Source organism: Sapajus apella, unplaced genomic scaffold, assembly GCF_009761245.1.
Source record: "Sapajus apella isolate SASKATOON/1434 unplaced genomic scaffold, GSC_monkey_1.0 scaffold239, whole genome shotgun sequence".
NCBI lineage: Eukaryota > Metazoa > Chordata > Mammalia > Primates > Cebidae > Sapajus > Sapajus apella.
The window spans coordinates 107,461-126,149 of record NW_022437179.1 but is presented as its reverse complement, the minus strand read 5'-3'; positions in this window follow the sequence as shown (position 1 = coordinate 126,149).

Below are 18,689 nucleotides of genomic sequence, written 5' to 3'. Positions count from 1 at the left end.
GCCCAAGATCACCACTTTATGTATTCTTAAAAAAAAAAAAAGAAAAAAAGGAAAAAAAAAAAAAGCTATATTGACACGTTTGACATACAAATCAATTCACCCATGTACAGTGTGTAATTCATTGTTTTTACTATATTTACACAGTTGTGCAGCAATTTTTACAGTCTGATTATTGAATCTTTTCATTCCCCTTGGGAGTCACTTCTCTTTTCTCCCCAGTCCCACATCCCTGGCCGTAGGCAGCCACTAATCTATTTTCTGTTTCACTAGGTTTGCCTAATCTGACAATTTCTTTTTTAATTCAGTTTTTGTTTTAAGGTCGAAGATACGTGTGCAGGATCTGCAGGTTTCTTAATATAGGAAAAAGTGTACCCCAAAACCTAAAATGCATTAAAATAAATAAATGGGGGAAAAAAAAAAAGAAGTGAATGGATGCCAGCAGTGTCAGAAGAGGTACCTAAATCAGGGTGTGACTGAAGGACACGCTGTCAGAAGAGATGCTATAGAAATTAGTCAGTTGAAATACAGAAGGACATTACAAGCTAAAAGAAGTAGGGACAAAAAAAAAGAGGCAGAAAAAAATGTAAATATTGTTTCACCAGCACCTTTATAAATGACTAGCCCTTACTCAAAAATCATACCGTGAAAGCACCTCATAAGTCTAGCATACTAAATATAAAAGCTTATATTTATCCTGAAGACAAAGTAGAAATGGGGAATATTGATTGTGGCGATATTTATTTTAAACCAGAAGAATTAGCTTGAAGCTATTTCAGAAATTCCTATGAGAAATGTTAAACTTTTGAAACCAGACAGTGGTGGTGAATTACAGAGGATTTTTTAATCTGTTAAATTAATAGAGCTGGTGATGTAAGCAGAGTGGCATTTTCTGGCTTAAATTGCCAGGAAAACTGGTATTTTTCATGAGTCTCAGGCTCTAAGTCATTTAGCATTTAAAAAAAAAATAACTTAGCAAGGGTTATGTTTAGAGGGATTCCGTATTAGATATGCTAATTTTGAGCAACCTCAAGGAAAGACATGTCTGAAAGTCAATTGAATAAACAGCATGTGACTTGCAAAAAGAGAGTTGGGCCAAGTTCAGTTGATAATGAAACACTTAGAAGACTGAACTAATTACACACACACACACACACACACAGACATATCTTAATAGTAACAAAATGTGTTTGAGACTTTTTAAATGCTCATATGGGAAAGATATTTAATAGTAAATCTCATCTTCATTTTCTTTGAGAGAGAAAAGCCATGCCCTGGTTTCCTACATATGGTAGTTGTCCATTGATATCAGGCTATGCTTTTATGCTTTCACTGTAAAGTTATCTTTAGATATATGTAAGGATTTTTTTAGGATTTTATTATTAATGTAATGTATCCATAATTAAAATTTATAGATAGAAATAAATACATATTTGATTCTTGCTCAAGGGATCTAATATATATATATATGAAAAAGTGTGGCATGGTGGTTTGTTGCACCTGTCAACTCATCGCTTAGGCATTAAGCCCCGCATACATTAGCTCTTTACCCCCATGCTCTACATCTCCTGCTTCCTCCCCAGCAGGCCCCAGTGTATGTTGTTCCCCTCTCCAACTTTGTGCACATTCTAATACCCCTCCCTTCCTAGTGACAAATCTAAGTGATGAGTAAGGGAAATTCTTTTCTTTTTGTCTGGAGAACCTCCCTGGCTTCAGATTCCTGATAGGTGTGAGGATCTGGGGTGTGGTGTGAGAAACAGATGGCTCCATGAAGAACTGTGATCATCCACTAAGTTCCCCGGAAACAGCCATATCTCTTAGATGGTGTGGGGTTGTGTGTAGGAGGGTTGGAAAGTAAGTAGTAGTGAGTTAACATATAGTGATTGTGATTGTGTCTGTCAATGTGCATGTTTTCCTCTGAAAGTGTGGACCCACATGCACAGCATAGTGCAAGTGTCACTTTTTTTGAATTCCTGGGCTATACTGATCCTCTCGCCTCAGCCTCCTGAGTCATGTCATTCATCTAATAAAAAGGAAGAAAAATTTAAAATCACCATACACTTCACATAAGCCACCTTTTTCTCCCTCACAACAGCTCTACCTGAAGGCCAGTTTAATATCCTACTTAGTTATTGTGGGATGGAGATGGTACAGAAAGGAATGAACCCAGATTTTGACCTCCTGGATGAAAGAGGCAAACATGAACCCAGAAACAGGTCCCAATGTTGATGCTCTGTGTTATTCAATGGTGTCACTCAGGCATGGGATAAGGTGTCCCCACACCAGGGAGTTCCAGCACTTATGTACACCTGGAACTGTCATGACATATAAGCATGCCAAACATTGCCCTTCATCAAAGGGGGCCTCAGTGGTCTCACAACTCAGGGTTGCAAAAGGCATTTGGAAAAACAGGCCATTAACGTGGACATTACTGTGAAGTACACATAGAAATCCAAAGGCTTCTGGTCAGCTCACAGATTCTGAGAAGTATAAGGAACCACATAGAACAGTGTGTGCCAACATCTGTTAGTGCTGGGGTCACTCCTTAGCACTTGGTCCAAACGGGGAAAAGTCAGGAAGATATTGTATTGTATTGAAGAACGTGACCATCTCAAGCCTCAGAATTGCTCCAATCTATGGCAGACAGTCAAGGGCCAGTGCCACATGAGAATGCAGAGGACAACATTATTGTTAGCCTAGTGCCCATTGCCAGGTAGAGCAGGTTCTGGGATCTTGGCCTGTTTGAATGAAGCCTGATGTTTAGGGAATCTCCTCAGGGAGAGTGACACAGAAGCTGCTTTGGCCCCTGATCACAGGGGCCCAAAAATGTGTGTGCACACACCATGGTTCCAGAAGAAGTCTTTAAGAAAGGGAAATCATGAGAATTTTTAATCATAGCATTTAGTATTAAATTTTTTCATGACCTATATGAAAAAGAATGTGTGATAAATAACTTGGCTAAAATGGAATCAATTTCACCCATAAAGTGGGCTTTTAACCAAGTAATAAATTCTTTAAAAGAGAACATAAATGTAGTACCAGCATGATAAGGTCCTGAGTACTGACATGGTCTTGAATACATTGAGAAAATGCAACTGGTTTAGAAGACCTTCAAAACATATGAGAGGTAGAGCGGCACTCTTCCATTGAACCTTAGTGTGCCTTTGGGTTTCCATTTTCAGTTGACTCCTTTATGTTGCTGCATGATGCCTCTAGTACAAGGCAGAGACCTCTATGTCTCATCTTCTTCCTGCTGCCCTCCCTTGCCAGCCCTCTTCCACCCAGGGGGACGGCCCAGCATCAACTCAGTCCATGCTTGTTAATCAACCACCTCCATACCCCACATTCAGCAAAGCTCCCTGAGTGACTCACAGCCACCAACCGCCAGGGTGCTGAGCTTTCCTCTGTGTCCTTCTAGTGTCTTTGGACAACTATGCCAGTACTATGAGCCTAAAATTGTGGGAGGAAGAAGATGATGAAGACTATGTGAATCTGATTCTGGGATCCTGCCAGGGAGGAGGACTGGGTGTCTCCTGAGAGAAAGTGATTTGGCCAATATAGAACTCCAGCCAGAGAGACTGTAGGAAGGTTTATCAACTCAGAACAAAGACCAAGGAATCATGTGTGAAGCAGGATTCCTTACTCTGGTAGAAAAGCAAGAGAGTCACTCTTTCTAATGACTTAGGAGTCCTGATATTTTTGTTTCTAAAGGCTGGATTCTGGAAAGCATCTTCAATTTGAAAGAGGACAACCCCCAAGACAAAGTAGACTCTGTCTTCACAAGACCTTTTGCTTTTGTGATTTCTTCTCAATTAATTTTGATATGAAAATCTGACAATGTACATTATGTACAGCATGTGCAATTCTCTTTGTGGGGGTGAAGTTCAGTGGGAGTGTCTTCCCAACTAACACGTGATACACTGGGAGGTTTTCGAATGACAGCATCCATTATGTGCTGTAATGCAGAGGCACTGTCCTCAACACGTTTTCCTCCTTGGATTAAGCATTGTGTTTTTGCCCATTAAATCCACTTTAAAGGTGAATTCTGTGAATAAAGATCTTATTTTTCCATAAGCATCCTCATGGTTTTGGGGCTGTTGACCTACAGCTCAGCCACTGTACCGCTTCTGGTTTTCTACCCTTGCCAAGGGAATAACAGCTCTATGTGAAGGGCACCACAGAATCTCATTCTCATAATGTTTTCTTTTGTTTAATTGCAGAAATTATCCCAGGAGAGAGTTATTAGTAAGTACTATGAAGTAACTCAAATCATGAATTGCTGCCTGAGTGTATAGAAATCTGATTCTGGGATCCCGCTGGGAAGGAGGATTGGGGGTCTCCTGAGAGAAAGTGATTCAGCCAATATAGAACTCCAGCCAGAGAGGCTGTAGGAAGGTTTGTCTACCCAGAGCAAAGACCAGGGAATGATGTGTGAGGCAGCGTGGCTTCAGCTGGAGGAAGAGGCGTGGGTGAGTCACTCTTTCTAATGACTTGTGCTGATGTTTTTGTTTCTAAAGGCTGGATTCTGGGGAGCGTCTTCAGGATTAATGAAGATGACCCCCAAAGTAGGGAACTACTTTCCAGGTAGGACCTGATGGGAAAGGGTTCCTGAGAGCCTTCAGGTTATCCCCGCTGCTTGAGGGGCTGAAGAAGGGAGTATGAAATCAGAAAGAAAATGAAAATGTGAGGTTTGGTTTGTTCTTTTCAAAGTTTGTTGTCATAAAGGTAGGAACTGTCTCTCTGGGCTGTGAGGGTGCTGTGTTCATTAGAGATGATCTTTGCAGTACACCTGCTCTTTTCTGCCCAGTGAAACATCTAAACCTTTGGTTTGGATTAATCAGCACTCCTTGGGATTATGCACAAGGGATGTAGGGCTGGGCATTGAGTGTCATCTGTAATGAAAGGAAGGAATCTGTGGGAACATCTCTCTCACAGGCATTTACTTGAACTTAGAGAAAAACTTCTGCTGTGTGCCAAGGGGAAATTGATAATCACACTCTGAACTTTTAAGACTTGTTATAGCATATTTATGTTTCTGTCCTCTCTGCGGGTTTAAAGCGGTCTCCCAGGGGTGGAAGACAGAGTGAATGTTCACTCTGGGCTCACTGGTACATCTCCAGTCTCCTGGGAAGGCAGGGGAGAAGTCTGACCTTGATCACATTTGTAGCCTCCACTTCCCACCCCTACCACAGATTCTGAGATGAGGCTTCTTTCCCTCCAGTTCTCTAATTTTTGGGGAAACCAAGAGTTCCTTCCCACAGAAGATGGCATTACACTATTTCCTGTCTTCAAAAATTAGGCTTCTGTTGTTCTCTAATTTGATATTTATAATTTAAGTTCTGGACCTTTTATTCACAGATTGCTAAAAATTATGCAGGAAACTCCACATGATGAAATATGTTGATAGCACATAATTCTGTCCATGCTACAGATGACATTTTTATCTTTGGAGGATCCTCATTTTACATAATAAGATATAAAACTAAGTGGCACCCTGTATCCAGTCTGGGACACTTCATTAAACCCAGAACTGAGTTTGCTGCTGTCTATCATTTGCTTTTCTTCATGAGAACCCTGAACACCTAACCATTGTCAGCACCCTCTTTTGAGACCCTCAACATCAAGGATCCAGAAGAGAACATCTGAGAGTATGAGATGGCACTCCCTCCCTTCACTCCTTGAAGCTACAAGTGAAGACATCCCTGGTTCATCCCTGAAGTTTCTCTGCCACGTTTACGTCGACTTCCTCCTTAAGGGAACTGCTCTGACTGCTAATGATTTGTTTAGACCTCTCCAGGTTTGGACTGTTATACATAGAATAAGTCAATATGTATTTCTTGGTGTCTGGCTTATTTGCTCATGTTATTATTTTAAAATTCATTTCATGTTCTAAAGGGCATTTTCTTATATGTCTGGTGCTCACCTGGAAGTGTGATTCTTATTTCAGTAAAAAGCAAAGTAGACATGTTGTCTTTTCTTTCATTTAGCAGATTAAGAATGATGATTGGGTTGCCTGCCATCTTCCCAAGGTGAACAATTATTATTATCAGGGTGAGCTCAAATTATGTTACTGTATGTGCTACCTCTGACCCCACTGTTGTTCTACTTTATAGATGATAACAATGACCCACCATGCCTCTTCTGGTAGCCCTAAGGATGCTCTCAGAGAACCCAGTACACCTGGATGACTTTCTGCTCTCTGTTCACAATCTGTCCTAGGCACATCTTTCCGCTGTCTCATGCCTGAAGCTGGCCATTAACCCAAGTGGACTGGTTCCTTGAAGTGGGAAGTGGGGTTTAGAGATTACACTCGGGGCGCTACTCACACAGCCCTTTTTAGTCAGACACTCCAAACACACCCAAAATGGAGACAAGATCCTGAGAGGGTGATAGGGGCTTGCTTCCAACCTCTCCCTGGAGGTTGAGGCTGTAATTTCTTACTAGCACCTGGCGAGACCCATCCCCAAAAAAGACAACACCAGGGAGGCTGGGAGGGAGACACCTGCAGTTGTGGTTGTAGTCAGATTGGTTGCTGACTCTAGGGTAAGCTGCCCTTTCTCTGGGCATTGGGGACAACTGAGGTTGCCTGCCTGCTGTTATCCTGTGGTCACACCAGGAGGCTAGGGTTACAATAACCCTGTAGTGTAAAGAATCCCTGTCCCCTTCCATACCACATCACTCCTTAGGGAAGCAAACACCCCTCCTCCTCCCTGGGAGGATCCATCTCCAGGAAATCAACTACCTTCCTGCCTCAGGCCCATCCCTCCTCGGTTTTGTGGCTTTGGGAAAGTCACTTGGCCCCTCTACATTTCAGTGCCCTCAACTGTAAAATGATGGTTACAGCCTGGCTCTGAGCACCCCACAGGGCTCATGTGAGGGTCACAAGAGATGGCATGTTTTAAGGCATCTTGCCCATATAAAGGCTGGAAACTGACCTTCCACCCCCCCCCATGACTTGTAGTGATCCAAGCTTCCTCTCTGGAGGCAGCCACTGCTACTTGTCTGCCTCATTCTTTTAGATAGTTCATATCTGAACACTTTTGTAGCACTTATGAAGTCATTCTTCTTTGGGCTTAGTTTGGATCTGCTTAGAGTAAGCTTCATAACATAATGCTAACAGGCAGGCCCCATATACACCTCCACATCACACAGCAGGGAACTGAGCACAGAGGGGTTAAGTCTCTTTCCCAGGGTTACACAACTTCTAACTGCCATCTGAGCCCAGGCCATCAGGCATCTGCCCCTTGCTCTTGGTCACTGAGCTCAGCTGCCTTCTTGAATTCCCTCCTCTCATTAGAGTAACATCCCCAATGCAATTGGCCTGTTGTGTATTGTAAGTGCCCACCACACTGCAGGACCCCTCGTCCTAAGCCTAACTTTGACTCAGTCTCCCCTAGGCAGCTGGTGAGCACAAGTGTAACCTGGGAAACTTGAGTACTGGCCCATGGTTGCCTGCCAGGAGCATATCAACAGTGGTCTCTACTTTGAATGTGGTTTTCTCATGCTCATGGCTCACGGATACAAGAGATCATGAAAGATTCAAATACAGGATATGCCAGAAAAGTGACCTGGGGACAAGGAAACCTCCTGCCCATCCCCAGGAGCATCTAAATCAGCCTCTGGCCAACAGCAGGTGGAGCCTCAGTCATCACCCTCTGCCAGCTTCTCCACTGAAGGTGCTGTGGACTTGAAGCCATCAGGAGATTTGGAGTGGTTGTGGTTTATGCAGCAGGGCCTGAGTCTTGGTGAGGAAGAGTAGGAGCAGGGAGCTGCCCACTCAGAGCTGGGTCAGCCTCTGACCCTTCTCAGCCAGGCCTGAGTCCAGGCTGCTTGGGCAGCTGTTCTGGTCAATAGGCACTGAGATCCTGGCAGCTCGTCAGCTTCACTCCCTGAGCTGTCCAAGCACCAGCCCCACAGGTCACTTCTTCACTTAATGAATCCTAACTGCCCAGCAGCCTGGTTTGGTCAGTTGAAGACGAATCTGATTCTAAGTCCAACTGTCACAGGGGCAGTTGGCTGGGAACATCCTGCATTCCGAGTCTGTTGGGAGTCAAGGAGGCTACTGGTCATTCAGAGAGGTCACCCGACCACAGGGAAGTTCTTCCCACAAGGCAGCTACAGGGTCAAGTGAGGACAAGACAGACATAAATTTGGACCCCAAGCCTTCAGCAGGGCTTCCTTTGGGGGAAAGTCTTGCATTTTGGTGAAATGTCAAGCCGGGAGTTAAGTCAGGGTTTGGGCCCTTTTCTTGGGCCAGGCACCTCCTCCAGGGCATCAGTGTCTCCCTGCAGCAGCGTTGGGGTGTAAGAGGATTGGGAAAGGATGAGGATCCTCACTTTGGAGTCCAGGGCGTGGACTCCTGGTCTCAGGCATTCAGGGACCTTCATCCCCAGGGAACCAACTAAATTCCCTGCCTGAGCTTGATTACTCATCAGTATTGTTACTCTGAGCAAATCACTGAATCTTTCTAAATTTCAGTTCCCCAAACCGTAAAATAGAAGTCAGCTCCCACTCTTCCCATCCCATATCACAAGAGATAACAGATTTTTTCCCCTGAGCTGTAAAGCATCATGCCCATGCCAATGTGGAAAGGTGGAGCTTTGTCCTGCCTTGACCTGTCACCTTCCATGTCCCCTCTCTGGAGGTCACCAGAGCTGCCTGTCTTCCTTATTCTTCCAGATGTGTAACAGTTGAACACCTATGGAGTACAGCACTTACAAAGTACCCATCAACTTTCTTAAGATTGTGTCTGTATTTATATTTAGCCTCGTAACATAGTAGTAATAAGCAGGCCCTAGTAACATGTTCACATCCCAGAACAGGAAGCTGAGGGCAGAGGAGCTGAGTGACAGTCCCAGGAACACGTGGCTTAGATTTCAGGCGAGGCACAGGCACCATGCTCTGGTCACTGTATTGTGCTGACTTTCTACATTTTCTCATCTAAAGAAAGCAACTATTCCTGTGCAACTCATCTGTGGGGTATTTTCTGCACATACACTATGGGGTCCCATTTTCTAATCCTCACTCGATTCACGTGGGTCCACTAGGTAGCTAGTGATACAGAGATCCAAAATTTAACCTGGGAATACATTCTTAATACTTTTGCCAGGAAGTTGTCAACACTCCTCACTCTTATAAACACATTTCCCGGTGCCTTCATAAAGGAATATAAAAAGAAAAAGATAATAGATTGAAATAAAGCATGTACCTGGGGGTAAATCCTTGGGGAATAAAGTGGATCCTCAGGCACTGGTATGGGAGGCCCTGGTGCTTTATCTTTCTCTGGCTCTGGCCCTCATTCTGGTTTTCTCCAGGTCCCTCCCCCTGGCATAGGAACCTCTCATAAATGCAGGTTGCTCTGTCCTTATCTTCTTGGGCAGGACCCAAGGGAATTGCAAAGGGAAAGAGAAAGGCATTGCAGCCAGAGCCCAGAAGGTGGATCTAGACCAGGCTGAGAGACAGGCAGCTGCCCCATTGCCTGGTGCATGGGCAGGCCGTACTCCCCTCTCTGCCACCCCCTCCCCAGCCCTAATGTGTGCCCAGAGTTTTGAGCAGCACCTTCCTGTTGAGTGAGGGGAGGTTTTGAGACTACAGTTGTGAAGGAAGCATTTCCACACAGCAGAAACGAAGGTTTAGCTGTGCCTGAGTACCCTGCTGTGTGCTGGCTCTGTGGCATGAGCCCCCTCTTCCAACCTCCCAGTTTCCAGAGGGTGGGGAGCAGGTCAGAGGGACTGCTCCCCAGGGGGTGGAAGCCCCTCAGAGGGACTGTGATGTCTGGAACATCAAGGAGGGGAGGGGATGTCTACGTATAGGCTCACTGCCCACAGGGACCTCTCAAGGGGTTTGTGTGTACCAAGAAAATGCAAAACCCATACACACGGCTTTCTGATGATGTAAGTCCATCTAAGCATATTTTGGAGAAATGCATGTACATGGTATCCTTGAAATGATCTTCCTAAATACGTTCCTTTAAGGGGAGTCTGTTCCAGTTGGAGAAGTTGTGCTTTCTGTAGAAGCTCCAAACTCCTCTGGCTGCAACCTGAGGGCAGATAGGGAGGAGGATGCATGTGTGTTGGGGGTGCAGCAGTGCCCCTACCTGCACAAAAGCTTGTCCTGCCTCTGCACAAGGTGGACTCTCAGCGATTGTTTTTGGAAGGTGAAGGTTTCTAATGCCATCAGAAACGGATGGACAAAGGATAAGAGTATCAGTGTAGCCGAGCACGGTGGCTCACACTTGTAATCCCAGTACTTTGGGAGGCTGAGGTGGATGGATCACAAGGTCAGGAGTTTGAGGCCAGCCTTATGTGAACATAAGTTTATATTTCTCTGGAATAAATGCCCAAGCTGGATTTATGTTAAGTACATGTTGAGTTTTACAAGAAACTACTAAAGTATATTCGAGAACAGTTGTACTCGATATACGTTATAATATAAAATATATTCTCATCGGCAATGTATAAATGATCCAGTTTCTCCAGCATTTGGCACTACCGTTATGTTTTATTTTAGCCATTGGTAAGTCTGCGGTAATTTTTGATAGGTCCGTAGTAATATTGTGCTTTTAATGTTCACTTCCCTAATGGCTAATGATGTTGAATACCTTTTTCATGCACCCGCCATCTACACGTTGTTTTGGTAAAATCTTGCTCCTGATTTTCTTTCAATTTTTAAAATATTGTGGTAATTTATACGTAACATAAAATCTACCATCCTGAGTGTTTTTAGGTACAGAGTTGAGTCACATTAGACATATTAAATGTATTCATAATGTCACGCAACCATCACCGCCATCAGTCTCCATGGCTCTTTTCTTTTTCTTTTTTTGAGACAGTCTCCTTCTGTCACCCAGGCTGGAGTACAGTGGCAGGACCACAGCTCACTGCAACTTCTACCTCTCAAGTTGAAGCAATTCTCCTGCCTCAGCTTCCTATGTAGCTGGGATTACAGGCCTCCGAAACCACACCCGGCTAATTTTTGTATTTTTAGTAGAGGCAAGGTATCTCCATGTTGGCCAGGCTGGTCTCAAACTCCTGACCTCAGGTGATCTGCCCGCCTCAGCCTCCCAAAATGCTGGGATTACAGGTGTGAGCCACCATGACCGGATGGTTCTTTTCATCTTGTAAGACTAAAACTCTCTACCCGTTAAACACAAACTCCCTGTTCCCTCCTCTGCCAGCCCCTGGTAACCACCATTCTACTTTCTGTCTTTACCATTTTGAATATTATTTTGTTTTCGATTTTGTTTGGAGATGAAGTCTTGCTCTGTCACCCAGGCTGGAGTACAGTGGCTAGATCTTGGCTCACTGCAACCTCTGCCTCCTGGGTTCAAGTGATTCTCATGCTTCAGCCTCCCAAGTAGCTGGGATTACAGGCATGTGCCATCATGCCTGGCTAATTTTTGTATTTTTAGTAGAGATGTGGTTTCAGCATGTTGGTCAGGCTGGTCTTGAACTCCTGACCCGGCTGGGCAAGGTGGCTCACACCTGTAATCTCAGCACTTTGGGGGGCCAAGATGGCAGATCACAATGTCAGGAGTTTGAGCCCAGCCTGGGCAACATGGTGAAACCCTGTCTTTACTAAAAATACAAACATTAGCCGCGCACGGTGGTGGGTGCCTGTAATCCCAGCTATTCGGGAAGCTGAGGCAGAATTGCTTCAGCCTGGGAGGCGGAGACTGCAGTGACCCCAGATCTGCAACGTCCTTCTCGGGGTCAAGAGGTTCTCCGGCCTCAGCCCCTCCAGTAGCTGGGATTACAGGCGGGCGCCACCACGCCGGGTTAATTTTTGCATTTGTAGTAGACGTTTCAGCATGTTGGCCAGGTGGCTGGGATTCCCCCGCCCCGCCCCAGATCCCCGGGAGAGGCCAGCACAGCCCTCCCGTGGGTGTCACAGAGACAGATGTGATGCGGGTCCCTCTCCCTGGGAAGGGGCTGGCTGGGTCCAGTCCGCAGGGCCCCTCCGGGGCTGACCTAGGATGGAGGTGAGGTGCGGCAGCGCTGGACCCAGGGCCCCTGCCTGCCTCCTGCGGAGCCGGTGACCCAGGCAGCCCCGGTGAGGCCGCCGTGTCTAGGCCCTAGCGAGGCCCCCGGGCTCCCACAAGACGGATGGGACAGGGAGGCCGGGGAGGCCCTGCTGCCCTCGGGAGTGTCCCTCCAACCCCCAGATTTCCGTGGTTCTAAGGCCCCCTCTGCAGAGAGACCAGGGAGCCCACCCTGCATCCCGAGGTGCCGCACTTGAGGGACCCCAGGGCTCTGGCCAGGCGGCTTCCTTTGCGGATTGTGAAGCTGAGGTCCAGAGGAGGGCAGGGGCAGGTCCTGGAAGCCCCCCAGGCAAAGGGAGCCGATCTCGGGGCTGGGGTCACAGGGCTCCACTCCTGTCACCTCCAGGGCCCTAGAGCCGGGAAGAGACACTGGGGCCTTTGGTCCACCGCTGGGGCTGTGCAGAGGCTCAGCCTGTGCCACAACGCGAGGCAGCTTCTGTGCAGTCCCAGCCGCGGCCCCTTTAAGAGGGGGTGGTGCGTCAGCCAGTCGCTAGGGACGCTGCCAGCGTGCACGCCTCTACGGAAGCCGAGACGGCGCTTCGCGCAGGGCCCCAGCAAAAGCCGCGGCGTCCGTCCGAGCGAGCAAAAGCGGGGGCCTCCAGAAACGGTGGCGCGGGACCAGCCGGCAGAAGTGGCGCGTCCAGAAACGGCGGCGCAGTCCCAGCCTGCAGAGGCGGCGGCGCCCAGAAGCGGCGGAGTCCAGAAGTGGCGGCGTCCAGAAACGGCAGCGCAGGACCAGCCGGCAGAGGCGGCAGCTGCCAGAAGCGGTGACGTCCAGAAGCGGCGGCGCGGGACCAGACTGCAGGGGCGGCGGCCAGAAGCGGAGGCGCGGTCCCAGCGAGGTTCGGAGAAGCCGTGGTGGCTTCCATGTGATGGGGGAGCAGGAGGCAGTTCTGCGCGGTAAGTGGCGAGGCATGGACCCCACCGGGAACCCTCCGGGCCTCCCTGCTCCTTTCCCGCCACTCCCTTTTGGGCCCTGACTGCTTGTGAGCCTCGGGGCCCCAGTAGTCTGCGTGGCGGCGGTTGTGGGGTCCTGGCCGCCTCAGCGTCCGCATCCTGGCCGGGAACGGTGTGCGACCCGCGTCCAGCGTGTAGGAGCGCCTGTCCCAGAGGCTGCGGCGAAGCGTGGGACCTGGGACCCTCCAAGCCCCTGGGCCTCTGAGCTGAGGTCCAGGGTTATTTTGATGTCTCAGGACCTTTAGAAAGAGACCTCGCTAGAGCACAGTAGAGCAGGGGACATCTGTAGTGTCAATTCTCTGAGGAGTCTCCAGGTATTTAGTTGTTTCCCGTGGTGTGTATTCTGATTTTCATTTTCATCTACAGTGTATGAGTTTGCTTTTCTCCGAAACCATACCGGCGTTCCTTTTTTTTTTTTTTTTTTTTTCCTTTGGAGACAATCTCGCTCTGCCCAGGCTGGAGTGCAGTGGTGCCATCTGGCCTCACTGCAACCTGCGCTCCCAGGTTCAAGCAATTTTCCCGTCTCAGCCTCCTGAATAGCTGGGACTACAGGGGCCCGCCACCACGCCAGGCTAATTTTTGTATGAGTGGTAAAGGTGGGGTTTCTCCATATTGATCAGGCTGGTCTCAAACTCGACCTCAGGTGATCTGCTCCTTCAGACTCCCAAAGTTCTGGGATTACTGGCATGAGCCACCGAGCCTGGCCTCTCCTATTTTTAAAAAATCTAGGGATATTTAATAAGTGTGAGATTATCTGTGTGTAGTTTTCAGTTAAACCACACACGGCTAACTTTGTTGGACAGTTAATTTTGAGGACCTTTTATCTGTTCGATTTTATGTCGCAGAATTGTCTGTTCAGGTCCTTTGTGAAATACTAGATTGTTTTGCTACTTTGTAGTGTTTTTTTGTGTACACCTTAGATGACAACTCATGAATTACATGATTACCCAAAATTTTTGCCTAATCTATAGGATGCTTTTTTTTATTTGGAAAGGAGTTTCTTTGCTGTGCAGAAAGTTTTTAGGTTGATGTAGTCCATGTTTATTTTTGCGTTTTATGCATGTACTTTTGGTCACCCATATAAGAAAATACTTATCAGTGACAAAGCATTTAATTGTCAATGAGGTTTTTCTTCCAGGGTGTTTCTTTTTCTCTTTGCAAAGGTGAGCAGAGATTCAAGTGACCTAGAATATATGCTCAACCTGTGTTTTAGTTAAAAACATTTTGTGGTTTATGGTCTTTTGTTCAGGTCTTCGGGTATTGTTTATTTTTTGCGGGGGAGGGGGTGATTTTCATATATCATGTAAAATCAAGGTCCTGTTCCTTTCTTCTGCATCCAGATATCATTTTTCTCAAAGGTATTCATTGAGCAGACTCTGCCTTCCACGTTGCGGTGGTCTTTATCAAAGTGAGTTGACTGTGTCCATATTTGCGTTGATCTTGTTTTGTCCTCCCTGTTTTTGTCCACAGTTCTAGGTATTGTTTTTATACAAGTACCATATATCTGCTGCATAACTGCAGCTTGGCAGTGTGATTTAATATCGAGGATTCTGGGTCCTCACTTTGATTGTATTTCTCTGGATTCTTTAGATATGAATTGCTCTTATGGGTTCCCTGTGATTTTTAGCAATATGTATTTCTTTCTGTTAACTTTTTTTTGCAGCATAAAGGTGCATAATTAGGGGTACATTTTCACCCATATAGATTGGGTAATGATCAAATCAGGTTGCTTAGGATCTCTATTCCCTCATAAGGTATTATTTTTGTGTGGAGAGAACACTCAAAATTCTCCTTTCTTGTTCTTTTGAAAAATATAATATTGTTAACTCCAGTCACCAGGCTGAGGAAGAGAACACTCAGATTTATTCCTTTAAGGTTAAGATAACTTTGCTTCCATAACCAATCCCTACTCCCACTCTGTCTCCCAGACCCTGGTAACCAATATTGTGCTTTCTACCTCTTTAAGGTAGACATCTTAAGATTCAGTGTTTGTCTTTCTTGGCCCAGCTCATTACATTTAACATAATGTTTTCCAGGTTTATCTGGGTTGCTCCACATGACACTGTTTCATCATTTTGGTGGCCGAAGAACATTCCCTATTGTATACATAAAGAGTGTTTCTTGATCCCTTTATCTGTGGATGGACAGGTAGGTTGAATGTATACCCAGGAGTGGGAATGCTAGATGGTATGGTAGTTTTCTTTTCTATTCTTTGCAGGACCCCCAACTGTTTTTTTATAGCATTAATACTAATTTACGTTTCCACAAACAGTTCCCTTTGTGGAAATTCATACTAGAAGTTGTCTTTTTAAATATTTTAATCTGTTTGTAATGTTCATTCTGTTGGAGTGAGATAAGATCTGAGTGTGGTTTTGATCTTCATTTTTCTCATGCGTAATAATGGTAACCGCATTTTTGCAAATGTTGCGTCAGTTTCTTGTCTGCACAAATATCTCTTCAGGTTATTTGGTTTGGTCATTTTTCTGCTTTTTTTTTTTTTTTGGCCAGCTGGTAGTGTTACTGGCTGGCTTGTACCTTTTCAAAAATAACTCCTTATCCAACTGAATGTTTGCCTAAATTTTCTTATAATTTTTAGTATGCTTTTTCATTTTGTTCATTGTTTATTAGGTGCAAACTTTTCAGTTTGATGTGGCCCCACATGTGTAATTTCTTGGTTAGCTGTGCTGTTGGTTACTAATCAAGAAAAAACAAAATCACTACCAAAGCAGTCCATTGTCCATGATTTTTTTTTCCTTGTATTTTTGTTAGTGTTTGCAAATTGTGAGCATACGTCCAAGTTGCAATAAATATACGCACACCTGAGGTTGTCTTTATAGGAGCTTTATGGTTGCAAATTTTGTGTATAATCTTTCATCCTTTTCAGTTGATGATTGTGTATTTCATATCATAAGAGTCCTGTATTATTCTTTTGCATATGGATACCTAGTTTTGAAAACCTTTCGCATTGTGTCAGTTTGGTAGTGTTTTGAAAAATGTGTTTACTCTATATAAATTTGTGTTTATTATTGAACGCCCTCATTTTGCTCACTGGTCTGTATATCTTTGTGTTTACCAGTGACATATGGGTTGGTTAACTAGGGATTTTCATTTAATTAGAACTCAGGGAATGTGATACATGCCACATGGTTTGTGTTTCTCAGGATAACTTTGGAAATTCAGGGTGTTTCACATTTCCATGAGAATTTTGGCATTGTTTTCTTCATATATCTTAAAACACCATTTGCCATATATAAATGTATATAATTAGAGGGTATAGGGAAGATTTTGAGACATGTGTGTGTTAAGTAATCATCAAATTGGGTTATTTAGCATCTCTTCACCTCATATAGTTACGATTTTTTTTGTGTGGTAACAACATTGAGAATATTTTTTCTAGCTACTTTAAGGCATATGATACATTTGTGTTAAGGCCAGTCACCCTGCTGTGGAATAGAAGACCAGAATTGATTGCTCTAATGAGGGTAACTTTTTACCCATTACTGATTCCTTCCCAGATCCTCTCCATCTTCCCAGTGACCTCTAGTAACCCCTATTGAATTTTCTGCTTCTAGGAGATGAAGATGTTTTCAGTCTGCATGCCTGAGATTGTGTGGAATGGGACTTTGTCTACCAGGCTCATTCATTGGACCTGACGTTCTCCAGGTTTCTTCACGTGGCTGCAGATGGCAGGATTTCCCAGAGCGTTATGGCTGGAACATACTCTGTGGTGTATCTGTACAGCAGTTTCTTCATCCCTGCAGCTGTGTGTGGATGGGTAGGTTGGTTCTGTACCTTGGCCACAGTTACAAGTCCCTCAGTACCCATGGAAGGCAGATAGCTCTCTTCAGCCCAGAGATTTCAACTGCTTTAAATGTGGAACCAGAGGTGGGGCTGCCAGCTGAAATGGTAGTTGTACTGTGAAGTTTTTCAGGAAACTCCTGCTGTTTCTCATAGTGTGTATACTAGTTTACATCTCCACCAGTAGTGTTGAAGAGGTTACCTTTCTGTAAGTCTACACTGGCTGGCACCTTCAAAAATTAGTGTTTTGTTTTTGGTAGTATTCATAGTGAGTGGAAGGAGATGGAATGTTAGCGTGGCTTTCATGGACATTTTTGTGAGGATTAGTGATGTGGAGAAAGTCATTTGAGAAATCCCCACGTTGCTTTCCGTGGTGTCTGAACTGGTTTGCATTTCCACCAGCAGCAGAGCAGCGTCCCTCTTCTCTGCCTCGCCTGCATTCGTTCTTGTGGACTGTGTCCTAATCGTCATTCTGGCCAGTGTGCAGTACTATCTCATGGGCCTTTTGCTTTGTCTTTTCTGATGATGACTGAGGTAGAGAAATGTTGTCATGTCTGTTGGTTGCTGTAAGCCTTCTTTTGAGGTGCATGTTTTCCTGCCCCTTGCCCTTTCTTCATTGAGTTTTTGTTTTCCTGGTTGATTTGCTTAACATCTTTAAGGTAGACCCTGGGTATTAGCCTTCATCAGATGCATGCGTGGGAACTTTTTCTCTCGTTGTGCAGGCCATCTGTTCACTCTGTTGGTCATTTCTTCTATGCAGCAGCTCTTCTGTGTATTAGGTGCCACTGGGCAATAATTGTTTTAGTTACACTTCCTTTTGGAGACTGAGACACATCCATGCTGTGCCAAATCCTCTGTCAGGAAGGGTGTTTCTAGGTTGTTTTTTTTTTTTGCAGGCTTTTCATATGTGAGGTCTTGCATTTACATCTTTCATTCATCTTGAGTTTATGTCTGTACACCGTGAGACATGGGGCCGACTGTTTTTCTTCAGCTGGCTAGTCATTTATGCCAGTGCTATCTATTAAAAGGAGGGAGTCCTTTCTCTAAAGCTTATTTTTGTGGATTTTGTTGAAGACCAGATGGGGCTAGGGGTGAGGGCTTACGTCTGGGTCCTCTAATCTGTTCCACTGCTCTGTGTGGAATGGGGTCCCTAGCTTTTCAATGAAATTTAACATTGGGAAGTGTGACACAACCGAGGTAGTTTGGATTTCTCAGGATTGCTTTGGAAATTCAGTGTGTTTTGTGGTCCACGTGAATTTTAGCATTGGGATATAAATTTTAGTATTTATATCGTTTTTTAAAAGGTTGTAAAGGTATACAATGCGGGGAGCTAGAGTGGGGCATTTTGATTAATGCAGACACAGAGGAATGATAAAATCAGAATATTTAGAGGCTCTATTATCAGAAACAGTTGCTAATTTCTTTGTGGTGAAAACATTTGGAATCTCCCAGATTTTGTGAAAAGGGTGTGACGTTGTGTTAACCTCTGGTCACTTGACTGTGGAACAGCGAGGAACAATTCATTCCCCTCATCTAAGTGTAAATTTGTGCCTATTTTTGACCTCTGCCCATCCCCCTTCTTCCCTCCAACCTTTAGTAACTATTATTGTGCTTTCTAGACCTGTGCAGTGAAGCCTTTTATTTTGGATTCTAAATTAGTTTTTCTTTTTCTGCCTGTCTTAGGTCATATACCATGATGTCCTCCAGGTTCAACAGTGTGGCTCCAAATGGTGAAATTTCATTCTGGTTTTCTGGTTGAAGACGATTCTATTTGTGTACATCCACCAAGTATCCCTTCATCTGCGGATGGGCAGGTAAGTCTATTCTTTGTCTTGACAATTGTGAATAGTGCTGCAGTCCACATAGGATGGCAGATGCCTCTTGCATGGACTGATTT